The 24,987-nt window shown below is 63.8% G+C and overlaps 1 protein-coding gene and 3 non-coding genes across 4 annotated transcripts in view; all 4 read left to right on the top strand.

Annotated features, from left to right (window-relative positions):
• Nucleotides 1–24,987, top strand: part of LOC128826928 (uncharacterized) — a 303,519-nt gene that overhangs the window by 74,707 nt on the left and 203,825 nt on the right. The window lies entirely within an intron of this gene.
• LOC128827552 (U2 spliceosomal RNA) lies at nucleotides 5,043–5,227 on the top strand. Its single transcript, XR_008442980.1, has one exon. It is a non-coding gene; the product is annotated as a U2 spliceosomal RNA (small nuclear RNA).
• Nucleotides 12,335–12,519, top strand: LOC128827553 (U2 spliceosomal RNA). The gene has a single exon (XR_008442981.1). It is a non-coding gene; the product is annotated as a U2 spliceosomal RNA (small nuclear RNA).
• Nucleotides 19,630–19,814, top strand: LOC128827559 (U2 spliceosomal RNA). Its single transcript, XR_008442987.1, has one exon. It is a non-coding gene; the product is annotated as a U2 spliceosomal RNA (small nuclear RNA).

Genomic DNA, 24,987 nt, shown 5'->3' on the forward strand with positions numbered 1-24,987 from the left:
TGGGCAGCCCGGGGAGCCCCGCGGAACCCCGCAGCCGCCGCTGGTCCCACCGCCAGGGGACTCCTGCTCCGCTCCCCAGCTGCAACTACTCGGGCAGCTCGGGGAGCCCCGCCACGTGGCCCAGTCACCGCTGCCTTGGCCACCGGGGATCTCCTGCTCCGCGCTGCTGCCGCCTATGCAGCCAGGGGATCCCCACCACCCGCCCCGGCCGCCGCTGTCTGAGCCCCCGGGGGTCTCCTGCCCCGCGCAGCTGCCGCCTATGCAGCCAGGGGATCCCCACCACCTGCCCCAGCCACCACCGCCCGAGCCGCAGGGGGCCTCCCACCCTGCGCCCCAGCCGCCACCGCTCGCAGTGACCGAGGAGCCCACTGATGCGCCCCGGCGGACAGGACCCCGACCCGCTGCCCGCCGACTGCCGCGGAACCTGGGAGACCTGCCCCCCCATCACCTGGCACTCCAGCTGCAGAGCGACTCCCCCGCTGTCCACCAGCTGCTCCAGCCACCGGGGGACCCCCCAACCACTCCCCTGCCACCCCAACCGCCGGGGACATCCACCACGCTCCTGCTGCTCCAGCCAACGGGAGACCCCCACACCGCCCCACAGCAGTCGCAACTGCTGAACACCCCACCCCACGTCCCCCGGCTGTCAAGGGAACTCTGCCACACGCCCCAGCCACCACGAGATGCCTCCCCGGTTCTCCTGCGGTACCCAGACACGCCCCCTGCTCCCCAGCTGCTCCAGCCGCCACGAGACGGCTCCCCTGTCCCCCGGCGGGCACCAGTCACACCCCCTGGCCCCCAGCAGTCCCCGCCCGACCCCCAGCGGGACACCCTTGCTGGAGAAACCTCTACTACCACTGAGACCCCCGCTCCGCAGGGGGGTGACGATGACACCATCTACCTCACATACCCCCTTGCCGCTGATGCGCTCACCTGCCCCATCTGCTCGCCGCCCCGGCGTTTCCGCCTCCTCGGAGGAGTCACCAGGCACTTGAAAAGGTGCCATGGCAAATCCACCACCTTCAGCTGCGCCCTCTGCAGCCTGCCCTTTGAAACTCAGAAGAGATGCAAGGCACACCAGGCCAGCTGCAAAAGAGCCCGTTCAGCGACAACTCTGGTCCCGGCCTCTCGCCCTCCTGTGCCCCGGCCCGCTGCTCCCGCGCCGCGTGGAAACGGGGCACCCCCGCCAACCGCCACCTTAAAACCCACTCCAACCCCCGAGCCGTTGGACCAGGGCCCCACCACCGAGACGGCACCTCCCACAGCAGGCAACGTTCACCGAGCCCCTGCCAGCTGGACACCTTTCACATCCACCCAGGTGGCCCGTAAGCTCTCTGAGCTGAGGCGTCTTAGTGCACTCCCGACGCCCAACCAGCGCAACCCCATCCCAAGAAGGGTCAGCGCCCCGCCACGCGTGGCCGCCCGAACCCCTGCCCCCCGCGGAACCGACGCCGGTCGCCAGGCCACCCTACGGGCGCCAACCGCAGGAAGAGCCAATGCGACCCCTCAACCTGCACCTCGAACCCCGCCTACCGAGGGAACGGGGTCCACCCCCCAGCCCACTCTGCAAACTACTGCTGCCAGAGGCCCCAGGCCGATCCCTGCTGCCAGAAGGTCGCACGCTTCCGCGACAACCCCCCAGACAGCAGCCGCACGCGGAAGACCTGGCATCACCCCCGCCCCCCTTGACCCTGTCCAGATTCCGCCAACAACCAGTGGCGATCCTACCCCACCAGCGACTACGCCCCGGGACCCAACCGCGGAGTCCCCCGACCCACAAGTGGGACAACCCATCGACCACACGACAAACTCGCTGCCCACGCCGACCGAGGAGCCCGAGGACCGGCGGCCGGAGCCTAGGCCAGCCACGCCTTGGCAGGCCGCCTGGATCGAGGAGCTCCAAGCGGCAGCCTCCTTCGCGGAATTTGACCTGCTCGTTGACAGGCTCACCCGCGAGCTGTCCGCGGAGATTGCCTTCAAGAGGACACCGAACCAGGAGACCACCCGGCCTGCCCCGAGACGGCCCGCCCCACACCGTGACAACAACACCAGGGGAGCTGGAAGGAGGAACACCGGCCGCCGTTTCGACCCGGCAGCCGCGTCAAGGATCCAGAAGATGTACCGTACGAACCGCCTCAAGGCCGTGAGAGAGATCCTCGATGGGCCCCCGTCGTACTGCACGATCCCGCCCGAGCGCCTCTACAACTACTTCCTCGGAGTGTTCGGCGGCGTGCCCAGGAACGACGCGCAGCGCCCGGAGTGCCTCCGCCCCCTGCCCCGCATTCCCGACGCGGACGGCCTGGAGGCCGACTTCACCCCTAAAGAGGTGACGGCCAGGCTCTCCAGAACCAAGAATACTGCACCCGGAAAAGACAGCATCCCCTACAGCCTCCTCAAGAAGCGGGACCCCGGCTGCCTCCTGCTCTCCAACATCTTTAACTTGTGCAAGCGCTTCGGCCGATCCCCCACCTCCTGGAAGAAGGCCATGACCGTCCTGATTCCCAAGAAGGGCGAGCGGGACGACCCCAGCAACTGGAGACCCATCTCCCTCTGCTCCACCATGTACAAACTGTACGCCAGCTGCCTGGCAGCCAGGATCACGGAGTGGGCGACGACCGGGGGAGCCATCAGCGCTGCCCAGAAGGGCTTCATGCCGTCGGAGGGGTGCTACGAGCACAACTTCCTTCTCCAGACCGTCATCCAGACGACCAGGAGAACGCGGAGGCAGTGCTCGATAGCGTGGCTCGACCTGGCCAACGCCTTCGGGTCCATCCCCCACCATCACATCTTCGACACTCTACAGGAGTTTGGGATGCCAGAGACCTTCCTCCACCTGATCCGGGAGCTATATGAGGGCTGCAGCACCACCATCCGATCGGTAGAAGGGGAGACCGCAGAGATACCGATCCACAGCGGCGTGAAGCAGGGTTGCCCCCTCAGCCCCATCGTCTTTAACCTCGCCATGGAGCCGCTCCTGCGGGCGATCTCTGACGGCGCCGACGGCTTCGACCTACACGGCGAGAGGGTGAGCATCTTGGCCTACGCGGATGACCTGGTCCTGATCGCGGACGACCCCGAGAGGCTCCAGGGCATGCTTGACACCATCGGGAGAGCCGCGGACTGGGCGGGACTCCGCTTCAATGCCAAGAAGTGTGCGTCCCTCCACGTCGACGGGAGCAAGAGGGACTCGGTACTGATGACGGAGTTCCTCATCCAGGGCGAGTCCGTCGTTCCCCTGGCGGAGGGGCAGGCGTACCAGCACCTCGGCACGCCGACAGGCTTCCGCGTCCGGCAGACCCCCGAGGACACCATCGGGGAGATCCTGCAAGACGCCGCCAAAATCGACACATCCCTGCTGGCGCCGTGGCAGAAGATCAACGCCCTCAACACCTTCCTGATCCCCCGCATCGCCTTCGTCCTGAGGGGATCCGCCGTGGCAAAGGTGCCCCTCAACAAGGCGGACAGCGCCATCCGGAAACTGGTCAAAAACTGGATGTCCCTGCCCCGGAGAGCCAGCAACGAACTCGTATACATCAAGCACAGGCACGGTGGTGCCGGCGTCCCCCGTATGGGAGACCTCTGCGACATCGCGGTCCTCACACACACCTTCCGCCTCCTGACTTGCCCGGACGCCACGGTAAAGAACGTCGCAACGACTGCCCTGCACGCCGCCACCGAGAAACGAATCGGCAGACCTCCCTCCGACCGAGATGTGGCCACCTTCTTGAGCGGCTCCCTGGACGGCGACTTCGCCCGGGACAGGGGAGACTTCGCCTCGCTGTGGACCCGCGCCCGCAATGCCACGCGCCGGCTGGGAAAGCGCCTGGGCTGCCGCTGGGAATGGAACGAGGAACGGCAGGAGCTGGGAGTCCTGATACCGCGGATCGGAACGGAGGACAACATCGTCGTCACCCCGGGAGCCAGAGGCGTGCTGGAGAGATCCCTGAAGGCCGCCGTCCACGCGCTCTACGTGGACGCCCTGAAGAAAAAGCCGGACCAGGGTAAAGTCTTCGAAATAACCAGCAAGTGGGACTCCAGTAACCACTTCCTCCCCACAGGCAGCTTCACCCGGTTCGCCGACTGGCGGTTCATTCACCGCGCCCGGCTGAATTGCGTCCCTCTCAACGGTGCCATCCGCCACGGGAACCGGGACAAACGCTGCAGGAAGTGCGGGTACGTCAACGAAACCCTGCCCCACGTCCTGTGCTGCTGCAAGCCCCACGCCAGAGCCTGGCAGCTACGCCACAACGCCGTCCAGGACCGTCTAGTGAAGGCCATCAACCCGCGTCTGGGAGAGATCGCTGTCAACCGCACCGTCCCTGGCACCGACAGCCCGCTGCGCCCGGACATCGTCGTCACGGACGAGGTGGGGAAAAAGATCATCCTGGTCGACGTAGCGATTCCGTTCGAGAACAGGACCCCGGCCTTCCGCGAAGCCCGAGCCCGCAAGCTCGAAAAATACGCCCCCCTGGCTGACACCTTGCGGACCAAGGGCTACGAGGTGCACGTCGACGCTCTGCTCGTTGGGGCCCTGGGTGCCTGGGACCCGTGTAACGAACGCGTGCTGAGGACCTGTGGGGTGGGCCGTCATTACGCACGGCTCATGAGACGCCTAATGGTCTCGGACGCTATCCGTTGGTCCCGGGACATTTACACCGAGCACATCACCGGCCACCGCCAATACCAAGAGTGAGCCGGGGAGACCTCGTGCACCCACACACACCCCCTGCTGGACCCTATCCCCTGAGCCCTAAACCCACCAAACCTAGCTGAATCCCGCCACGTGAGGGTCACCCCATCCCCATTATCCAGCCCGCTTGCTTATACCCATGACTGTCCCTGCCTCCGGTATGGGTGGTGGACCCTCACCGTTTATCGACTGTCTCCTGATCCCGCCCACCGGTTACCCACCCCTCATTGGGGACATTGCAGTGTGTATATACTATGTGTGCTGCCCAGCCCCAAAACACCAACATACCCCCTTACTCTGCATGTTACCCCCAATGACCAATGACTAACGCTTCAAATTTTCTGTATCGTTTATTTCTTTAAATATTCTCTAATAAAATTTAAATCTGTTCTTATCAGTTTAATATCTGATATGTTCTCGATGTGAGAACTTTATATTAAACGGATTTTTGGAACAGGGAGATGGAATAGGAGCTTGCTCCTTCCACTCCATGCATCAGCCTGGTATTGCAGTACTTCCAGGTTTGGTGCGCCTCCCTCCGGGGAGAACATGGTTGTTGAAAAAATAGAAAAAAATCTTTTGTGATCTATTGGTGCTCAAACTGTTTGACTGTTTTGTATGGTTTTTTTTTGGATGGGGGTTTACCTACTTGAGCAGCTGCTTTTTTCATTTCTATTCTACTCTTTCATAAAATTTTGAAAAGATTGGCTTTCTCATGTTATAGAAGTGGGGTCTTTGGGTCACTGTCTCTCAGTAGTGTCCCGGGACATTTACACCGAGCACATCACCGGCCACCGCCAATACCGAGAGTGAGCTGGGGAGACCTCGTGCACCCACACACACCCCCTGCTGGACCCTATCCCCTGAGCCCTAAACCCACCAAACCTAGCTGAATCCCGCCACGTGAGGGTCACCCCTTCCCCATTACTTCGCTTCTCGGCTCTTTGAGCTCTGGTCCAGCGTCTCGGCTCTCTGAGCTGTGGTGCAAACCTAGTATCTGTTCTTATCAGTTTAATCTTTATTAATTGCATCTGATAAGCTACTACCTAGATCTATATCAGTTTAATCTGAATCACTACTGATACACTGTATCAGCTATCCTGACAAGCTCATGGTGCTCTGGGATGCATCCTGCAACCCCTAACACACAACCTAAAGCTCTGACCACTGTCCCAGCACAGCCTGTTGCTCGACACAGGCTCCCGGCTGTTACGCCTGGTCCTCCCCGGAGATCTTCTCAGATCACTACCCGAAAGAAGTCTCTCGGTGTCTCAGAGCCATGGCAAACCAGCAGATCCAGAGGGAAGTGCGAAGACAAGGAGAATCGCCCCCAAGATGCTGCTGCAGAAAGCTCTTCCATCCGAAGACCAGCCTGCAGGAACACCACCGAGAGGAGGAAGGTAGACCCCGGTCCCCAGCCGCCGGGAGGCCGCCCTGCAGTGCTCCAGCCGCTGGACGAACCTGCAGCCGACCGCCAGCAGCTGCAACCACCAGGAGTCTGCTCCACCTCGCTCCTGCCGCGGGAAGAGCCGCAGCCGCGGAGAGACTGCCTCCCTACGCCCCTGCTGCCCGAGACATCAACTGCCGACCAGCTGCTCCTGCCACCAGAAGTCCGTCCCCACGCGTCCCAGCTACCGGAGAGGAGCCCCGCTGGCCATCTGCTGCCCCTGGGGCCAGGTATCCTTTCCACTGAGCCCCAGCACCTACTCCCTTCAGGGGACTCTCCCGCGGCTCCCCCACCACCCATGCCGCCGGGGGGCTGCCCCCCCTCCCCAAAGCGGCTGCCCCTGCCACCGGGGGACCCATGCCCCACGCCCTGGCCGCCCCCCCTGGCGCAGCCCGGGGACCCCCGCCACGCGCCCCAGCCGCTGCTGCTCCGGCCGCCGGGGGATCCCTGCCTCGAGCCCCAGCCCCTGCCGCGTGTCCACCTTGGGGAGCCGGGCCACGTGCTCCAGCTGCCCCTACCCCAGCCACCGGTGGGGGACTCCTGCCCCACGCCCTGGCCACCTCTGCCTGGGCAGCCCGGGGAGCCCCGCGGCGCGCCTCCGCCGCCCGGGGACTCCTGCCCCGTTCCCCGGCTGCCACTACCGGAGCAGCCCGGGGAGCCCCGCGGCGCACCTCCGCCGCCGACGCACGGGGACCCCTGCCCCGATCCCCGGCTGCCGCTGCCGGAGCAGTCCGGGGGGCCCCGCGGCGCGCCTCCGCCGCCGCCGCTCGGGGACTCCTGCCCCGCTCCCCGGCTGCCGCTGCCGGAGCAGCTCGGGGAGCCCCGCGGCGCGCCTCCGCCGCCGCCGCCCGGGGACTCCTGCCCCGCTCCCCGGCTGCCGCTGCTTGAGCAGCCCGGGGAGTCCCGCGGCGCGCCTCCGCCGCCGCCGCCCGGGGACTCCGGCCCAGCTCCCCGGTTACCGCTGCCTACACGGCCCGGGGAGCCCCGCGGCGCGCCTCCGCCGCCCGGGGACTCCTGCCCCGTTCCCCGGCTGCCACTACCGGAGCAGCCCGGGGAGACCCGCGGCGCACCCCCACCGCCGCCGCTCGGGGACTCCCGCCACGTGCCCCGGCTGCCGCCCGGAGACTCCTGCCCCGCTCCCCGGCTGCCGCTGCCTGGGCAGCCCGGGGAGCCCCGCGGAACCCCGCAGCCGCCGCTGGTCCCACCGCCAGGGGACTCCTGCTCCGCTCCCCAGCTGCAACTACTCGGGCAGCTCGGGGAGCCCCGCCACGTGGCCCAGTCACCGCTGCCTTGGCCACCGGGGATCTCCTGCTCCGCGCTGCTGCCGCCTATGCAGCCAGGGGATCCCCACCACCCGCCCCGGCCGCCGCTGTCTGAGCCCCCGGGGGTCTCCTGCCCCGCGCAGCTGCCGCCTATGCAGCCAGGGGATCCCCACCACCTGCCCCAGTCACCACCGCCCGAGCCGCAGGGGGCCTCCCACCCTGCGCCCCAGCCGCCACCGCTCGCAGTGACCGAGGAGCCCACTGATGCGCCCCGGCGGACAGGACCCCGACCCGCTGCCCGCCGACTGCCGCGGAACCTGGGAGACCTGCCCCCCCATCACCTGGCACTCCAGCTGCAGAGTGACTCCCCCGCTGTCCACCAGCTGCTCCAGCCACCGGGGGACCCCCCAACCACTCCCCTGCCACCCCAACCGCCGGGGACATCCACCACGCTCCTGCTGCTCCAGCCAACGGGAGACCCCCACACCGCCCCACAGCAGTCGCAACTGCTGAACACCCCACCCCACGTCCCCCGGCTGTCAAGGGAACTCTGCCACACGCCCCAGCCACCACGAGATGCCTCCCCGGTTCTCCTGCGGTACCCAGACACGCCCCCTGCTCCCCAGCTGCTCCAGCCGCCACGAGACGGCTCCCCTGTCCCCCGGCGGGCACCAGTCACACCCCCTGGCCCCCAGCAGTCCCCGCCCGACCCGCAGCGGGACACCCTTGCTGGAGAAACCTCTACTACCACTGAGACCCCCGCTCCGCAGGGGGGTGACGATGACACCATCTACCTCACATACCCCCTTGCCGCTGATGCGCTCACCTGCCCCATCTGCTCGCCGCCCCGGCGTTTCCGCCTCCTCGGAGGAGTCACCAGACACTTGAAAAGGTGCCATGGCAAATCCACCACCTTCAGCTGCGCCCTCTGCAGCCTGCCCTTTGAAACTCAGAAGAGATGCAAGGCACACCAGGCCAGCTGCAAGAGAGCCCGTTCAGCGACAACTCTGGTCCCGGCCTCTCGCCCTCCTGTGCCCCGGCCCGCTGCTCCCGCGCCGCGTGGAAACGGGGCACCCCCGCCAACCGCCACCTTAAAACCCACTCCAACCCCCGAGCCGTTGGACCAGGGCCCCACCACCGAGACGGCACCTCCCATAGCAGGCAACGTTAACCGAGCCCCTGCCAGCTGGACACCTTTCACATCCACCCAGGTGGCCCGTAAGCTCTCTGAGCTGAGGCGTCTTAGTGCACTCCCGACGCCCAACCAGCGCAACCCCATCCCAAGAAGGGTCAGCGCCCCGCCACGCGTGGCCGCCCGAACCCCTGCCCCCCGCGGAACCGACGCCGGTCGCCAGGCCACCCTACGGGCGCCAACCGCAGGAAGAGCCAATGCGACCCCTCAACCTGCACCTCGAACCCCGCCTACCGAGGGAACGGGGTCCACCCCCCAGCCCACTCTGCAAACTACTGCTGCCAGAGGCCCCAGGCCGATCCCTGCTGCCAGAAGGTCGCACGCTTCCGCGACAACCCCCCAGACAGCAGCCGCACACGGAAGACCTGGCATCACCCCCGCCCCCCTTGACCCTGTCCAGATTCCGCCAACAACCAGTGGCGATCCTACCCCACCAGCGACTACGCCCCGGGACCCAACCGCGGAGTCCCCCGACCCACAAGTGGGACAACCCATCGACCACACGACAAACTCGCTGCCCACGCCGACCGAGGAGCCCGAGGACCGGCGGCCGGAGCCTAGGCCAGCCACGCCTTGGCAGGCCGCCTGGATCGAGGAGCTCCAAGCGGCAGCCTCCTTCGCGGAATTTGACCTGCTCGTTGACAGGCTCACCCGCGAGCTGTCCGCGGAGATTGCCTTCAAGAGGACACCGAACCAGGAGACCACCCGGCCTGCCCCGAGACGGCCCGCCCCACACCGTGACAACAACACCAGGGGAGCTGGAAGGAGGAACACCGGCCGCCGTTTCGACCCGGCAGCAGCGTCAAGGATCCAGAAGATGTACCGTACGAACCGCCTCAAGGCCGTGAGAGAGATCCTCGACGGGCCCCCGTCGTACTGCACGATCCCGCCCGAGCGCCTCTACAACTACTTCCTCGGAGTGTTCGGCGGCGTGCCCAGGAACGACGCGCAGCGCCCGGAGTGCCTCCGCCCCCTGCCCCGCATTCCCGACGCGGACGGCCTGGAGGCCGACTTCACCCCTAAAGAGGTGACGGCCAGGCTCTCCAGAACCAAGAATACTGCACCCGGAAAAGACAGCATCCCCTACAGCCTCCTCAAGAAGCGGGACCCCGGCTGCCTCCTGCTCTCCAACATCTTTAACTTGTGCAAGCGCTTCGGCCGATCCCCCACCTCCTGGAAGAAGGCCATGACCGTCCTGATTCCCAAGAAGGGCGAGCGGGACGACCCCAGCAACTGGAGACCCATCTCCCTCTGCTCCACCATGTACAAACTGTACGCCAGCTGCCTGGCAGCCAGGATCACGGAGTGGGCGACGACCGGGGGAGCCATCAGCGCTGCCCAGAAGGGCTTCATGCCGTCGGAGGGGTGCTACGAGCACAACTTCCTTCTCCAGACCGTCATCCAGACGACCAGGAGAACGCGGAGGCAGTGCTCGATAGCGTGGCTCGACCTGGCCAACGCCTTCGGGTCCATCCCCCACCATCACATCTTCGACACTCTACAGGAGTTTGGGATGCCAGAGACCTTCCTCCACCTGATCCGGGAGCTATATGAGGGCTGCAGCACCACCATCCGATCGGTAGAAGGGGAGACCGCAGAGATACCGATCCACAGCGGCGTGAAGCAGGGTTGCCCCCTCAGCCCCATCGTCTTTAACCTCGCCATGGAGCCGCTCCTGCGGGCGATCTCTGACGGCGCCGACGGCTTCGACCTACACGGCGAGAGGGTGAGCATCTTGGCCTACGCGGATGACCTGGTCCTGATCGCGGACGACCCCGAGAGGCTCCAGGGCATGCTTGACACCATCGGGAGAGCCGCGGACTGGGCGGGACTCCGCTTCAATGCCAAGAAGTGTGCGTCCCTCCACGTCGACGGGAGCAAGAGGGACTCGGTACTGATGACGGAGTTCCTCATCCAGGGCGAGTCCGTCGTTCCCCTGGCGGAGGGGCAGGCGTACCAGCACCTCGGCACGCCGACAGGCTTCCGCGTCCGGCAGACCCCCGAGGACACCATCGGGGAGATCCTGCAAGACGCCGCCAAAATCGACACATCCCTGCTGGCGCCGTGGCAGAAGATCAACGCTCTCAACACCTTCCTGATCCCCCGCATCGCCTTCGTCCTGAGGGGATCCGCCGTGGCAAAGGTGCCCCTCAACAAAGCGGACAGCGCCATCCGGAAACTGGTCAAAAACTGGATGTCCCTGCCCCGGAGAGCCAGCAACGAACTCGTATACATCAAGCACAGGCACGGTGGTGCCGGCGTCCCCCGTATGGGAGACCTCTGCGACATCGCGGTCCTCACACACGCCTTCCGCCTCCTGACTTGCCCGGACGCCACGGTAAAGAACGTTGCAACGACCGCCCTGCACGCCGCCACCGAGAAACGAATCGGCAGACCTCCCTCCGACCGAGATGTGGCCACCTTCTTGAGCGGCTCCCTGGACGGCGACTTCGCCCGGGACAGGGGAGACTTCGCCTCGCTGTGGACCCGCGCCCGCAATGCCACGCGCCGGCTGGGAAAGCGCCTGGGCTGCCGCTGGGAATGGAACGAGGAACGGCAGGAGCTGGGAGTCCTGATACCGCGGATCGGAACGGAGGACAACATCGTCGTCACCCCGGGAGCCAGAGGCGTGCTGGAGAGATCCCTGAAGGCCGCCGTCCACGCGCTCTACGTGGACGCCCTGAAGAAAAAGCCGGACCAGGGTAAAGTCTTCGAAGTAACCAGCAAGTGGGACTCCAGCAACCACTTCCTCCCCACAGGCAGCTTCACCCGGTTCGCCGACTGGCGGTTCATCCACCGCGCCCGGCTGAATTGCGTCCCGCTCAACGGTGCCATCCGCCACGGGAACCGGGACAAACGCTGCAGGAAGTGCGGGTACGTCAACGAAACCCTGCCCCACGTCCTGTGCTGCTGCAAGCCCCACGCCAGAGCCTGGCAGCTACGCCACAACGCCGTCCAGGACCGTCTAGTGAAGGCCATCAACCCGCGTCTGGGAGAGATCACCGTCAACCGCGCCGTCCCTGGCACTGACAGCCCGCTGCGCCCGGACATCGTCGTCACGGACGAGGTGGGGAAAAAGATCATCCTGGTCGACGTAGCGATTCCGTTCGAGAACAGGACCCCGGCCTTCCGCGAAGCCCGAGCCCGCAAGCTCGAAAAATACGCCCCCCTGGCTGACACCCTGCGGACTAAGGGCTACGAGGTGCACGTCGACGCTCTGCTCGTTGGGGCCCTGGGTGCCTGGGACCCGTGTAACGAACGCGTGCTGAGGACCTGTGGGGTGGGCCGTCATTACGCGCGGCTCATGAGACGCCTAATGGTCTCGGACGCTATCCGTTGGTCCCGGGACATTTACACCGAGCACATCACCGGCCACCGCCAATACCAAGAGTGAGCCGGGGAGACCTCGTGCACCCACACACACCCCCTGCTGGACCCTATCCCCTGAGCCCTAAACCCACCAAACCTAGCTGAATCCCGCCACGTGAGGGTCACCCCATCCCCATTATCCAGCCCGCTTGCTTATACCCATGACTGTCCCTGCCTCCCGTATGGGTGGTGGACCCTCACCGTTTATCGACTGTCTCCTGACCCCGCCCACCGGTTACCCACCCCTCATTGGGGACATTGCAGTGTGTATATACTATGTGTGCTGCCCAGCCCCAAAACACCAACATACCCCCTTACTCTGCATGTTACCCCCAATGACCAATGACTAACGCTTCAAATTTTCTGTATCGTTTATTTCTTTAAATATTCTCTAATAAAATTTAAATCTGTTCTTATCAGTTTAATATCTGATATGTTCTCGATGTGAGAACTTTATATTAAACGGATTTTTGGAACAGGGAGATGGAATAGGAGCTTGCTCCTTCCACTCCATGCATCAGCCTGGTATTGCAGTACTTCCAGGTTTGGTGCGCCTCCCTCCGGGGAGAACATGGTTGTTGAAAAAATAGAAAAAAATCTTTTGTGATCTATTGGTGCTCAAACTGTTTGACTGTTTTGTATGGTTTTTTTTTGGATGGGGGTTTACCTACTTGAGCAGCTGCTTTTTTCATTTCTATTCTACTCTTTCATAAAATTTTGAAAAGATTGGCTTTCTCATGTTATAGAAGTGGGGTCTTTGGGTCACTGTCTCTCAGTAGTGTCCCGGGACATTTACACCGAGCACATCACCGGCCACCGCCAATACCGAGAGTGAGCTGGGGAGACCTCGTGCACCCACACACACTCCCTGCTGGACCCTATCCCCTGAGCCCTAAACCCACCAAACCTAGCTGAATCCCGCCACGTGAGGGTCACCCCTTCCCCATTACTTCGCTTCTCGGCTCTTTGAGCTCTGGTCCAGCGTCTCGGCTCTCTGAGCTGTGGTGCAAACCTAGTATCTGTTCTTATCAGTTTAATCTTTATTAATTGCATCTGATAAGCTACTACCTAGATCTATATCAGTTTAATCTGAATCACTACTGATACACTGTATCAGCTATCCTGACGAGCTCATGGTGCTCTGGGATGCATCCTGCAACCCCTAACACGCAACCTAAAGCTCTGACCACTGTCCCAGCACAGCCTGTTGCTCGACACAGGCTCCCGGCTGTTACGCCTGGTCCTCCCCGGAGATCTTCTCAGCTCACTACCCGAAAGAAGTCTCTCGGTGTCTCAGAGCCATGGCAAACCAGCAGATCCAGAGGGAAGTGCGAAGACAAGGAGAATCGCCCCCAAGATGCTGCTGCAGAAAGCTCTTCCATCCGAAGACCAGCCTGCAGGAACACCACCGAGAGGAGGAAGGTAGACCCCGGTCCCCAGCCGCCGGGAGGCCGCCCTGCAGTGCTCCAGCCGCTGGACGAACCTGCAGCCGACCGCCAGCAGCTGCAACCACCGGGAGTCTGCTCCACCTCGCTCCTGCCGCGGGAAGAGCCGCAGCCGCGGAGAGACTGCCTCCCCACGCCCCTGCTACCCCAGACATCCACTGCCGCCCAGCTGCTGCTGCCGCCAGGAGTCCGTCCCCACGCGTCCCAGCTACCGGAGAGGAGCCCCGCTGGCCATCTGCTACCCCTGGGGCCAGGTATCCTTTCCACTGAGCCCCAGCACCTACTCCCTCCAGGGGACTCTCCCGCGGCTCCCCCACCACCCATGCCGCCGGGGGGTTGCCCCCCCTCCCCAAAGCGGCTGCCCCTGCCACCGGGGGACCCATGCCCCACGCCCTGGCCGCCCCCCCTGGCGCAGCCCGGGGACCCCCGCCACGCGCCCCAGCCGCTGCTGCTCCGGCCGCCGGGGGATCCCTGCCTCGAGCCCCAGCCCCTGCCGCGTGTCCACCTTGGGGAGCCGGGCCACGTGCTCCAGCTGCCCCTACCCCAGCCACCGGTGGGGGACTCCTGCCCCACGCCCTGGCCACCTCTGCCTGGGCAGCCCGGGGAGCCCCGCGGCGCGCCTCCGCCGCCCGGGGACTCCTGCCCCGTTCCCCGGCTGCCACTACCGGAGCAGCCCGGGGAGCCCCGCGGCGCGTCTCCGCCGCCGACGCACGGGGACCCCTGCCCCGATCCCCGGCTGCCGCTGCCGGAGCAGTCCGGGGAGCCCCGCGGCGCGCCTCCGCCGCCGCCGCTCGGGGACTCCTGCCCCGCTCCCCGGCTGCCGCTGCCGGAGCAGCTCGGGGAGCCCCGCGGCGCGCCTCCGCCGCCGCCGCCCGGGGACTCCTGCCCCGCTCCCCGGCTGCCGCTGCTTGAGCAGCCCGGGGAGTCCCGCGGCGCGCCTCCGCCGCCGCCGCCCGGGGACTCCGGCCCAGCTCCCCGGTTACCGCTGCCTACACGGCCCGGGGAGCCCCGCGGCGCGCCTCCGCCGCCCGGGGACTCCTGCCCCGTTCCCCGGCTGCCACTACCGGAGCAGCCCGGGGAGACCCGCGGCGCACCCCCGCCGCCGCCGCTCGGGGACTCCCGCCACGTGCCCCGGCTGCCGCCCGGAGACTCCTGCCCCGCTCCCCGGCTGCCGCTGCCTGGGCAGCCCGGGGAGCCCCGCGGAACCCCGCAGCCGCCGCTGGTCCCACCGCCAGGGGACTCCTGCTCCGCTCCCCAGCTGCAACTACTCGGGCAGCTCGGGGAGCCCCGCCACGTGGCCCAGTCACTGCTGCCTTGGCCACCGGGGATCTCCTGCTCCGCGCTGCTGCCGCCTATGCAGCCAGGGGATCCCCACCACCCGCCCCGGCCGCCGCTGTCTGAGCCCCCGGGGGTCTCCTGCCCCGCGCAGCTGCCGCCTATGCAGCCAGGGGATCCCCACCACCTGCCCCAGCCACCACCGCCCGAGCCGCAGGGGGCCTCCCACCCTGCGCCCCAGCCGCCACCGCTCGCAGTGACCGAGGAGCCCACTGATGCGCCCCGGCGGACAGGACCCCGACCCGCTGCCCGCCGACTGCCGCGGAACCTGGGAGACCTGCCCCCCCATCACCTGGCACTCCAGCTGCAGAGCGACTCCTCCGCTGTCCACCTGCTGCTCCAGCCACCGGGGGACCCCCCAACCACTCCCCTGCCACCCCAACCGCCGGGGACATCCTCCACGCTCCTGCTGCTCCAGCCAACGGGAGACCCCCACACCGCCCCACAGCAGTCGCAACTGCTGAACACCCCACCCCACGTCCCCCGGCTGTCAAGGGAACTCTGCCACACGCCCCAGCCACCACGAGATGCCTCCCCGGTTCTCCTGCGGTACCCAGACACGCCCCCTGCTCCCCAGCTGCTCCAGCCGCCACGAGACGGCTCCCCTGTCCCCCGGCGGGCACCAGTCACACCCCCTGGCCCCCAGCAGTCCCCGCCCGACCCCCAGCGGGACACCCTTGCTGGAGAAACCTCTACTACCACTGAGACCCCCGCTCCGCAGGGGGGTGACGATGACACCATCTACCTCACATACCCCCTTGCCGCTGATGCGCTCACCTGCCCCATCTGCTCGCCGCCCCGGCGTTTCCACCTCCTCGGAGGAGTCACCAGGCACTTGAAAAGGTGCCATGGCAAATCCACCACCTTCAGCTGCGCCCTCTGCAGCCTGCCCTTTGAAACTCAGAAGAGATGCAAGGCACACCAGGCCAGCTGCAAGAGAGCCCGTTCAGCGACAACTCTGGTCCCGGCCTCTCGCCCTCCTGTGCCCCGGCCCGCTGCTCCCGCGCCGCGTGGAAACGGGGCACCCCCGCCAACCGCCACCTTAAAACCCACTCCAACCCCCGAGCCGTTGGACCAGGGCCCCACCACCGAGACGGCACCTCCCACAGCAGGCAACGTTAACCGAGCCCCTGCCAGCTGGACACCTTTCACATCCACCCAGGTGGCCCGTAAGCTCTCTGAGCTGAGGCGTCTTAGTGCACTCCCGAAAACGCCCAACCAGCGCAACCCCATCCCAAGAAGGGTCAGCGCCCCGCCACGCGTGGCCGCCCGAACCCCTGCCCCCCGCGGAACCGACGCCGGTCGCCAGGCCACCCTACGGGCGCCAACCGCAGGAAGAGCCAATGCGACCCCTCAACCTGCACCTCGAACCCCGCCTACCGAGGGAACGGGGTCCACCCCCCAGCCCACTCTGCAAACTACTGCTGCCAGAGGCCCCAGGCCGATCCCTGCTGCCAGAAGGTCGCACGCTTCCGCGACAACCCCCCAGACAGCAGCCGCACACGGAAGACCTGGCATCACCCCCGCCCCCCTTGACCCTGTCCAGATTCCGCCAACAACCAGTGGCGATCCTACCCCACCAGCGACTACGCCCCGGGACCCAACCGCGGAGTCCCCCGACCCACAAGTGGGACAACCCATCGACCACACGACAAACTCGCTGCCCACGCCGACCGAGGAGCCCGAGGACCGGCGGCCGGAGCCTAGGCCAGCCACGCCTTGGCAGGCCGCCTGGATCGAGGAGCTCCAAGCGGCAGCCTCCTTCGCGGAATTTGACCTGCTCGTTGACAGGCTCACCCGCGAGCTGTCCGCGGAGATTGCCTTCAAGAGGACACCGAACCAGGAGACCACCCGGCCTGCCCCGAGACGGCCCGCCCCACACCGTGACAACAACACCAGGGGAGCTGGAAGGAGGAACACCGGCCGCCGTTTCGACCCGGCAGCCGCGTCAAGGATCCAGAAGATGTACCGTACGAACCGCCTCAAGGCCGTGAGAGAGATCCTCGACGGGCCCCCGTCGTACTGCACGATCCCGCCCGAGCGCCTCTACAACTACTTCCTCGGAGTGTTCGGCGGCGTGCCCAGGAACGACGCGCAGCGCCCGGAGTGCCTCCGCCCCCTGCCCCGCATTCCCGACGCGGATGGCCTGGAGGCCGGCTTCACCCCTAAAGAGGTGACGGCCAGGCTCTCCAGAACCAAGAATACTGCACCTGGAAAAGACAGCATCCCCTACAGCCTCCTCAAGAAGCGGGACCCCGGCTGCCTCCTGCTCTCCAACATCTTTAACTTGTGCAAGCGCTTCGGCCGATCCCCCACCTCCTGGAAGAAGGCCATGACCGTCCTGATTCCCAAGAAGGGCGAGCGGGACGACCCCAGCAACTGGAGACCCATCTCCCTCTGCTCCACCATGTACAAACTGTACGCCAGCTGCCTGGCAGCCAGGATCACGGAGTGGGCGACGACCGGGGGAGCCATCAGCGCTGCCCAGAAGGGCTTCATGCCGTCGGAGGGGTGCTACGAGCACAACTTCCTTCTCCAGACCGTCATCCAGACGACCAGGAGAACGCGGAGGCAGTGCTCGATAGCGTGGCTCGACCTGGCCAACGCCTTCGGGTCCATCCCCCACCATCACATCTTCGACACTCTACAGGAGTTTGGGATGCCAGAGACCTTCCTCCACCTGATCCGGGAGCTATATGAGGGCTGCAGCACCACCATCCGATCGGTAGAAGGGGAGACCGCAGAGATACCGATCCACAGCGGCGTGAAGCAGGGTTGCCCCCTCAGCCCCATCGTCTTTAACCTCGCCATGGAGCCGCTCCTGCGGGCGATCTCTGACGGCGCCGACGGCTTCGACCTACACGGCGAGAGGGTGAGCATCTTGGCCTACGCGGATGACCTGGTCCTGATCGCGGACGACCCCGAGAGGCTCCAGGGCATGCTTGACACCATTGGGAGAGCCGCGGACTGGGCGGGACTCCGCTTCAATGCCAAGAAGTGTGCGTCCCTCCACGTCGACGGGAGCAAGAGGGACTCGGTACTGATGACGGAGTTCCTCATCCAGGGCGAGTCCGTCGTTCCCCTGGCGGAGGGGCAGGCGTACCAGCACCTCGGCACGCCGACAGGCTTCCGCGTCCGGCAGACCCCCGAGGACACCATCGGGGAGATCCTGCAAGACGCCGCCAAAATCGACACATCCCTGCTGGCGCCGTGGCAGAAGATCAACGCTCTCAACACATTCCTGATCCCCCGCATCGCCTTCGTCCTGAGGGGATCCGCCGTGGCAAAGGTGCCCCTCAACAAGGCGGACAGCGCCATCCGGAAACTGGTCAAAAACTGGATGTCCCTGCCCCGGAGAGCCAGCAACGAACTCGTATACATCAAGCACAGGCACGGTGGTGCCGGCGTCCCCCGTATGGGAGACCTCTGCGACATCGCGGTCCTCACACACGCCTTCCGCCTCCTGACTTGCCCGGACGCCACGGTAAAGAACGTTGCAACGACCGCCCTGCACGCCGCCACCGAGAAACGAATCGGCAGACCTCCCTCCGACCGAGATGTGGCCACCTTCTTGAGCGGCTCCCTGGACGGCGACTTCGCCCGGGACAGGGGAGACTTCGCCTCGCTGTGGACCCGCGCCCGCAATGCCACGCGCCGGCTGGGAAAGCGCCTGGGCTGCCGCTGGGAATGGAACGAGGAACGGCAGGAGCTGGGAGTCCTGATACCGCGGATCGGAACGGAGGACAACATCGTCGTCACCCCGGGAGCCAGAGGCGTGCTGGAGAGATCCCTGAAGGCCGCCGTCCACGCGCTCTACGTGGACGCCCTGAAGAAAAAGCCGGACCAGGGTAAAGTCTTCGAAGTAACCAGCAAGTGGGACTCCAGCAACCACTTCCTCCCCACAGGCAGCTTCACCCGGTTCGCCGACTGGCGGTTCATCCACCGCGCCCGGCTGAATTGCGTCCCGCTCAACGGTGCCATCCGCCACGGGAACCGGGACAAACGCTGCAGGAAGTGCGGGTACGTCAACGAAACCCTGCCCCACGTCCTGTGCTGCTGCAAGCCCCACGCCAGAGCCTGGCAGCTACGCCACAACGCCGTCCAGGACCGTCTAGTGAAGGCCATCAACCCGCGTCTGGGAGAGATCACCGTCAACCGCGCCGTCCCTGGCACTGACAGCCCGCTGCGCCCGGACATCGTCGTCACGGACGAGGTGGGGAAAAAGATCATCCTGGTCGACGTAGCGATTCCGTTCGAGAACAGGACCCCGGCCTTCCGCGAAGCCCGAGCCCGCAAGCTCGAAAAATACGCTCCCCTGGCTGACACCCTGCGGACTAAGGGCTACGAGGTGCACGTCGACGCTCTGCTCGTTGGGGCCCTGGGTGCCTGGGACCCGTGTAACGAACGCGTGCTGAGGACCTGTGGGGTGGGCCGTCATTACGCGCGGCTCATGAGACGCCTAATGGTCTCGGACGCTATCCGTTGGTCCCGGGACATTTACACCGAGCACATCACCGGCCACCGCCAATACCGAGAGTGAGCCGGGGAGACCTCGTGCACCCACGCACACCCCCTGCTGGACCCTATCCCCTGAGCCCTAAACCCACCAAACCTAGCTGAATCCCGCCACGTGAGGGTCACCCCATCCCCATTATCCAGCCCGCTTGCTTATACCCATGACTGTCCCTGCCTCCCGTATGGGTGGTGGACCCTCACCGTTTATCGACTGTCTCCTGACCCCGCCCACCGGTTACCCACCCCTCATTGGGGACATTGCAGTGTGTATATACTATGTGTGCTGCCCAGCCCCAAAACACCAACATACCCCCTTACTCTGCATGTTACCCCCAATGACCAATGACTAACGCTTCAAATTTTCTGTATCGTTTATTTCTTTAAATATTCTCTAATAAAATTTAAATCTGTTCTTATCAGTTTAATATCTGATATGTTCTCGATGTGAGAACTTTATATTAAACGGATTTTTGGAACAGGGAGATGGAATAGGAGCTTGCTCCTTCCACTCCATGCATCAGCCTGGTATTGCAGTACTTCCAGGTGTGGTGCGCCTCCCTCCGGGGAGAACATGGTTGTTGAAAAAAATAGAAAAAAATCTTTTGTGATCTATTGGTGCTCAAACTGTTTGATTGTTTTGTATGTTTTTTTTTTTTTGATGGGGGTTTACCTACTTGAGCAACTGCTTTTTTCATTTCTATTCTACTCTTTCATAAAATTTTGAAAAGATTGGCTTTTTCATGTTATGGAAGTGGGGTCTTTGGGTCACTGTCTCTCAGCAGTGTTACCCCCCCCATAGGAGAGAATTGTTCCATTCTTTTCCCCTTGTGAAAATATTCCTGTTGTTATGCAGGGAGCAGGATGAGATCACATGGAGGAGAGAGGACTGTTCTAGGAGCTCCAGTATGGAACCAGTCCAGATCCAAGCAAAACAAGTGGTAAAACTCCCACTGACTTCAGTAATACAAGATCAAGCCCTTAGAAGAGGACTGAGAGTCCCAGGAAGGATGCAGGGGGTTGGACTAGATGACCTCTGATTTGCAGTCACAGTTCTCTCTTCTAAGGGCTTGATCTTGAGGACTGTGAGTCAGCACTGCAAATGTTGCCAGCAAAGGACTTCCCAAGAACGATGGCTTGCACGCAGGCAGGTTTCAGAGCAGCAGCCGTGTTAGTCTGTATCCGCAAAAAGAACAGGAGTCCTTGTGGCACCTTAGAGACTAACAAATGTATTAGAGCATAAGCTTTCGTGGGCTACTGCCCATTTCTTAGTGTGCAAGCGCAGAGTTCCCGAGGTGACTGAGGGACATGTGGGGGGAGTGGTCGATGGGTGCAGCTGCTGCTGGGCGGTGTGGGAGTCGCTTGTTGGCTGGGGCAACAGGAGCGTGGGGGGGGTCCCTAGCTGCTGGGGCAGTAGTGGAGTGGTTGCGAGGTCTCCCGGCGGCTGAAGCGGCTGATGGACTGCGTAGGGATCGTTCGGCAGCTGGAGCGTCGAGTGGCGGGTGGGCGATTCTCTCGGACTCTGTGGCAGCTGGTAGGCGGCGGGCCGGGGTCTCATCTGCTGGGGCGCATCAGGGAGCTCCACGGACGTTGTGTGCATTGGTGGCTGGAGCACAGGGTGGGAAGCCCCCGGCCGCTCGGGCGGTGGCGGCCGGGGCAGGTGGTGGGGGTCCCCTGGCTGCATAGGCTGCAGCGGCACGGTGCAGGAGACCCCCAGGGGCTCAGGCAGCGATGGTTGGGGCAGGTGGTGCGGCTCCCCATGGCGGTCGAGCAGCAGCGGCTGGGGAGCGGGGCTGGGGTTGCCCGGCGTCCCGAGGGGCGGCGGCGGCTGGAGCACACCACGGGGCTCCCCAGGCTGCTCGGGGAGAGGCAGCCGGAGCATGGGTCCCCCGGCAGCGGCGGCCGGAGCGTGCCACGTGGATCTCTGGGCTGCCTGGGGGACAGCGGCCAGGGCGCGGGGCAGGGGTCCCCCGGCGTCCCGGGTGGCGGCCAGGGCACGCCGCAGGGCTCCCCGGACTGCTCGGTCAGTGGCAGCCGGGGAGCGGGGCAGGGGTCCCAGAGTGACCCGGGCGGCAGCGGCTGCGGCGCGCCACGGGTCCACTCGGGCCAGAGCGGCCAAGGAGCAGGGCAGGGGTCTCTCAACGGCCCCGGCAGCGGCAGCCAAAGTGCGCCGCGGGGCTCTCCTAGCTGCCCGGGGGGCAGCGGCCAAGGCGCGGGGCAGGGGTCACCTGGAGTCCTGGGCGGTGGCAGCACACCGCAGGGCTCCCTGAGCACGCCACATGGCTCCCCGGACTGCTCGGGAAGCGGCAGCCGGGGAGCGGGGCAGGGGTCCCACGCCAGCCCGGGCAGGGACGGCGGCGGGCAGGGAGTGGGGCAGGGGTCCCCTGGTGGCCCCAGCAGCGCCGGCCAGGGCGCGCCACGTGGCTCCCTGGGCTGCCCAGGGAGCGGCGGTCCAGACGCGGGGCAGGGGTCCCATGGCGTCCCGGGCGGCGGCGGCTGGAGCTCGCCGCATGGCTCCCCGGACTGCTCAGGAAGCGGCAGCCGGGGAGCGGAGCTGAGGTCGCTCGACGTCCCAGGCGGCGGCGGCGGCTTGGACACGCCGCAGGGGTCCCCAGTCCGCACATGGGGCAGCGGCTGGGACGCAGGGCAGGGGTCCCCCGGCGGCATGGGCGGTGGGGGGGCTGTGGGAGAGTCTCCACGTGCGGGTAAGTCCTGGGGTTCTCTGGGGCACTTACCCGGCATCCGGAGCAGCAGCTGGGCGCCGGAGGGTTTCCCAGGCGGCTGGGATCCAAGGAAGCAGTCCCCTGGCGGGAGGAGCAGCAGCTGGGCAGCGGGGTTCTCCGGCGGCCGGTCCGTGATAGCCGCATGGTGTGGCGGGCACCCTGCAGCTGGCCATCTGCGAGGGGCTTCCCTGGCGGCAGAAGTACGGCAGGGCAGGCTCCAGGTGGTTGCAGCTGCTGGTCGGCCGGAGAGTCTACCGGCGGCAGGACCATGGCGGGGTGACCTCGCTGTGGCTGAGGAGCGGGGTGGATGTTCCTCCTCTCCCTGATGTCCCTGCAGGCTGGTCTCAGGATACGGGAGCTTCCTGTGGTAGCATCTGGGGGGTCTTTCCCCCACTCCCTCTTTTCCTCTGCAGCTGGTGACTTGCTGTGGCTTGGAGACCCCTGGGGTCTTTCTCGGGAAGCGCCCTGAGGACCACTCTCGGTAGAGTTGGCAGTGGCGGGGCCCGGTGGCATGCTGGAGTAGAGGCCAGCAGTTTGGGCTGAGTTTTAGGAGTAGTAGGATTCATGCCCACTGCTTGTGCTTAGTGTAGCAGATATAGTGCTATATAGATTAAGGTAGCGGCTTAATCGTATAGAATCGTATAGGAGGTACGCTAAGTGCTGCATTAGGGGGGCTGTGTTGGTGAGTATCTGAGTGTCTGCTGCTGGGACAGTTGGTCAGTTTGACCGTGTGCTTGATTGCTTGCTTGCTTGTTTGAAAAGTGTGAATTGGGAGTGCTTTGTTCCAGGTGGGCCTTGAGTGGGCCTGACTGGTATATAAGGGCAGTCAGCAGCGAACCAGCTGAGCGGCGAACAGCAGAGGCTAACAGCGGGAGTTTGACTGGGAGCTCGCTTGGGGAGAGCTCACTGAGGCTTTCATCTGCAGGTTTCTCCGAGTAGTTCCTGCAACAGTTGAGGAAGCTCTTAAGAGGACGGTGATATGGAAGGTGAGCGATCAGCTGTTGTAACCTGCACAGGTTGTGCCATGTTTGTCTTTCTTCCACAGGACAGAAGCGACTTTGTCTGTACAAAGTGCAAGCTGGTCTCCATATTGGAAGAGAAGGTTCGAGGGCTGGAGAAACGAGTGTCGACTCTGCGTTGCATAAGGGAAAATGAAGATTTCCTGGACAGACGTCAGGAGATGCTTCTACGGCCACAATGTTCTGAAGATTCAGAGCAGGCGCAGCAGGGACAGAAGGATTGTGAGGAGGTTTGGCAGCATGTGACCTCCAGAAGAAGAAAGAGGAGCATCCATGCACCAGCAATGGAGATACAGGTGAGCAATCGTTTCCATGTTCTCTCTACAGGTACTAATGCGGAGAGTGGACTAGATGACCCATCTGAGGGAAGGGAGCAGAAGGAGACTCCACCGATTGGAAGGCAAAAGATGCACTGTCCTAGGGATGGGGGTTCCACGACCACCACTCCCAAGAGGAGGAGGAGGGTGGTGGTGGTCGGGGACTCCCTCCTCAGGGGGACTGAGTCATCTATCTGCCGCCCCGACCGGGAAAACCGAGAAGTCTGCTGCTTGCCAGGAGCTAAGATACACGATGTGACGGAGAGACTGCCGAGACTCATCAAGCCCTCGGATCGCTACCCCTTCCTGCTTCTCCACATGGGCACCAATGATAGTTCCAAGAATGACCTTGAGCGGATCACTGCAGACTATGTGGCTCTGGGAAGAAGGATAAAGGAGTTTGAGGCACAAGTGGTGTTCTTGTCCATCCTCCCTGTGCAAGGAAAAGGCCGGGGTAGAGACCGTCGAATCGTGGAAGTCAACGAATGGCTATGCAGGTGGTGTCGGAGAGAAGGCTTTGGATTCTTCGACCATGGGATGGTGTTCCAAGAAGAAGGAGTACTAGGCAGAGACGGGCTCCACCTAACGAAGAGAGGGAAGAGCATCTTCGCCAGCAGGCTGGCTAACCTAGTGAGGAGGGCTTTAAACTAGGTTCACCGGGGGAAGGAGACCAAAGCCCTGAGGTAAGTGGGGAAATGGGATCCTGGGAGGAAGCACAAGCAGGAGAGCGCAAGAGGGGAGGACTCCTGTCTCATGCTGAGAAAGAGGGACGATCGATGAGTTATCTTAAGTGCCTATACACAAATGCAAGAAGCCTGGGAAACAAGCAGGGAGAACTGGAAGTCCTGGCACAGTCAGGGAACTATGATGCGATTGGAATAACAGAGACTTGGTGGGATAACTCACATGACTGGAGTACTGTCATGGATGGATATAAACTGTTCAGGAAGGACAGGCAGGGCAGAAAAGGTGGGGGAGTTGCGTTGTATGTAAGAGAGGAGTATGACTGCTCAGAGCTCCGGTATGAAACTGCAGAAAAACCTGAGAGTCTCTGGATAAAGTTGAGAAGTGTGAGCAACAAGGGTGATGTCGTGGTTGGAGTCTGCTATAGACCACCAGACCAGGGGGATGAGGTGGACAAAGCTTTCTTCTGGCAACTAGCAGAAGTTGCTAGATCGCAGGCCCTGGTTCTCATGGGAGACTTTAATAACCCTGATATCTGCTGGGAGAGCAATACAGCGGTGCACAGGCAATCCAGGAAATTTTTGGAAAGTGTAGGGGACAATTTCCTGGTGCAAGTGCTGGAGGAACCAACTAGGGGCAGAGCTTTTCTTGACCTGCTACTCACAAACAGGGAAGAACTAGTAGGGGAAGCAAAAGTGGATGGGAACCTGGGAGGCAGTGACCATGAGAAGGTCGAGTTCAGGATCCTGACACAAGGAAGAAAGGAGAGCAGCAGAATACGGACCCTGGACTTCAGAAAAGCAGACTTTGACTCCCTCAGGGAACAGATGGGCAGGATCCCCTGGGAGAATAACATGAAGGGCAAAGGGGTCCAGGAGAGCTGGCTGTATTTTAAAGAATCCTTATTGAGGTTGCAGGAACAAACCATCCCGATGTGTAGAAAGAATAGTAAATATGGCAGGAGACCAGCTTGGCTAAACAGTGAAATCCTT

The sequence above is a fragment of the Malaclemys terrapin genome, chromosome 21, assembly GCF_027887155.1.
Source record: "Malaclemys terrapin pileata isolate rMalTer1 chromosome 21, rMalTer1.hap1, whole genome shotgun sequence".
Classification (NCBI taxonomy): domain Eukaryota; kingdom Metazoa; phylum Chordata; order Testudines; family Emydidae; genus Malaclemys; species Malaclemys terrapin.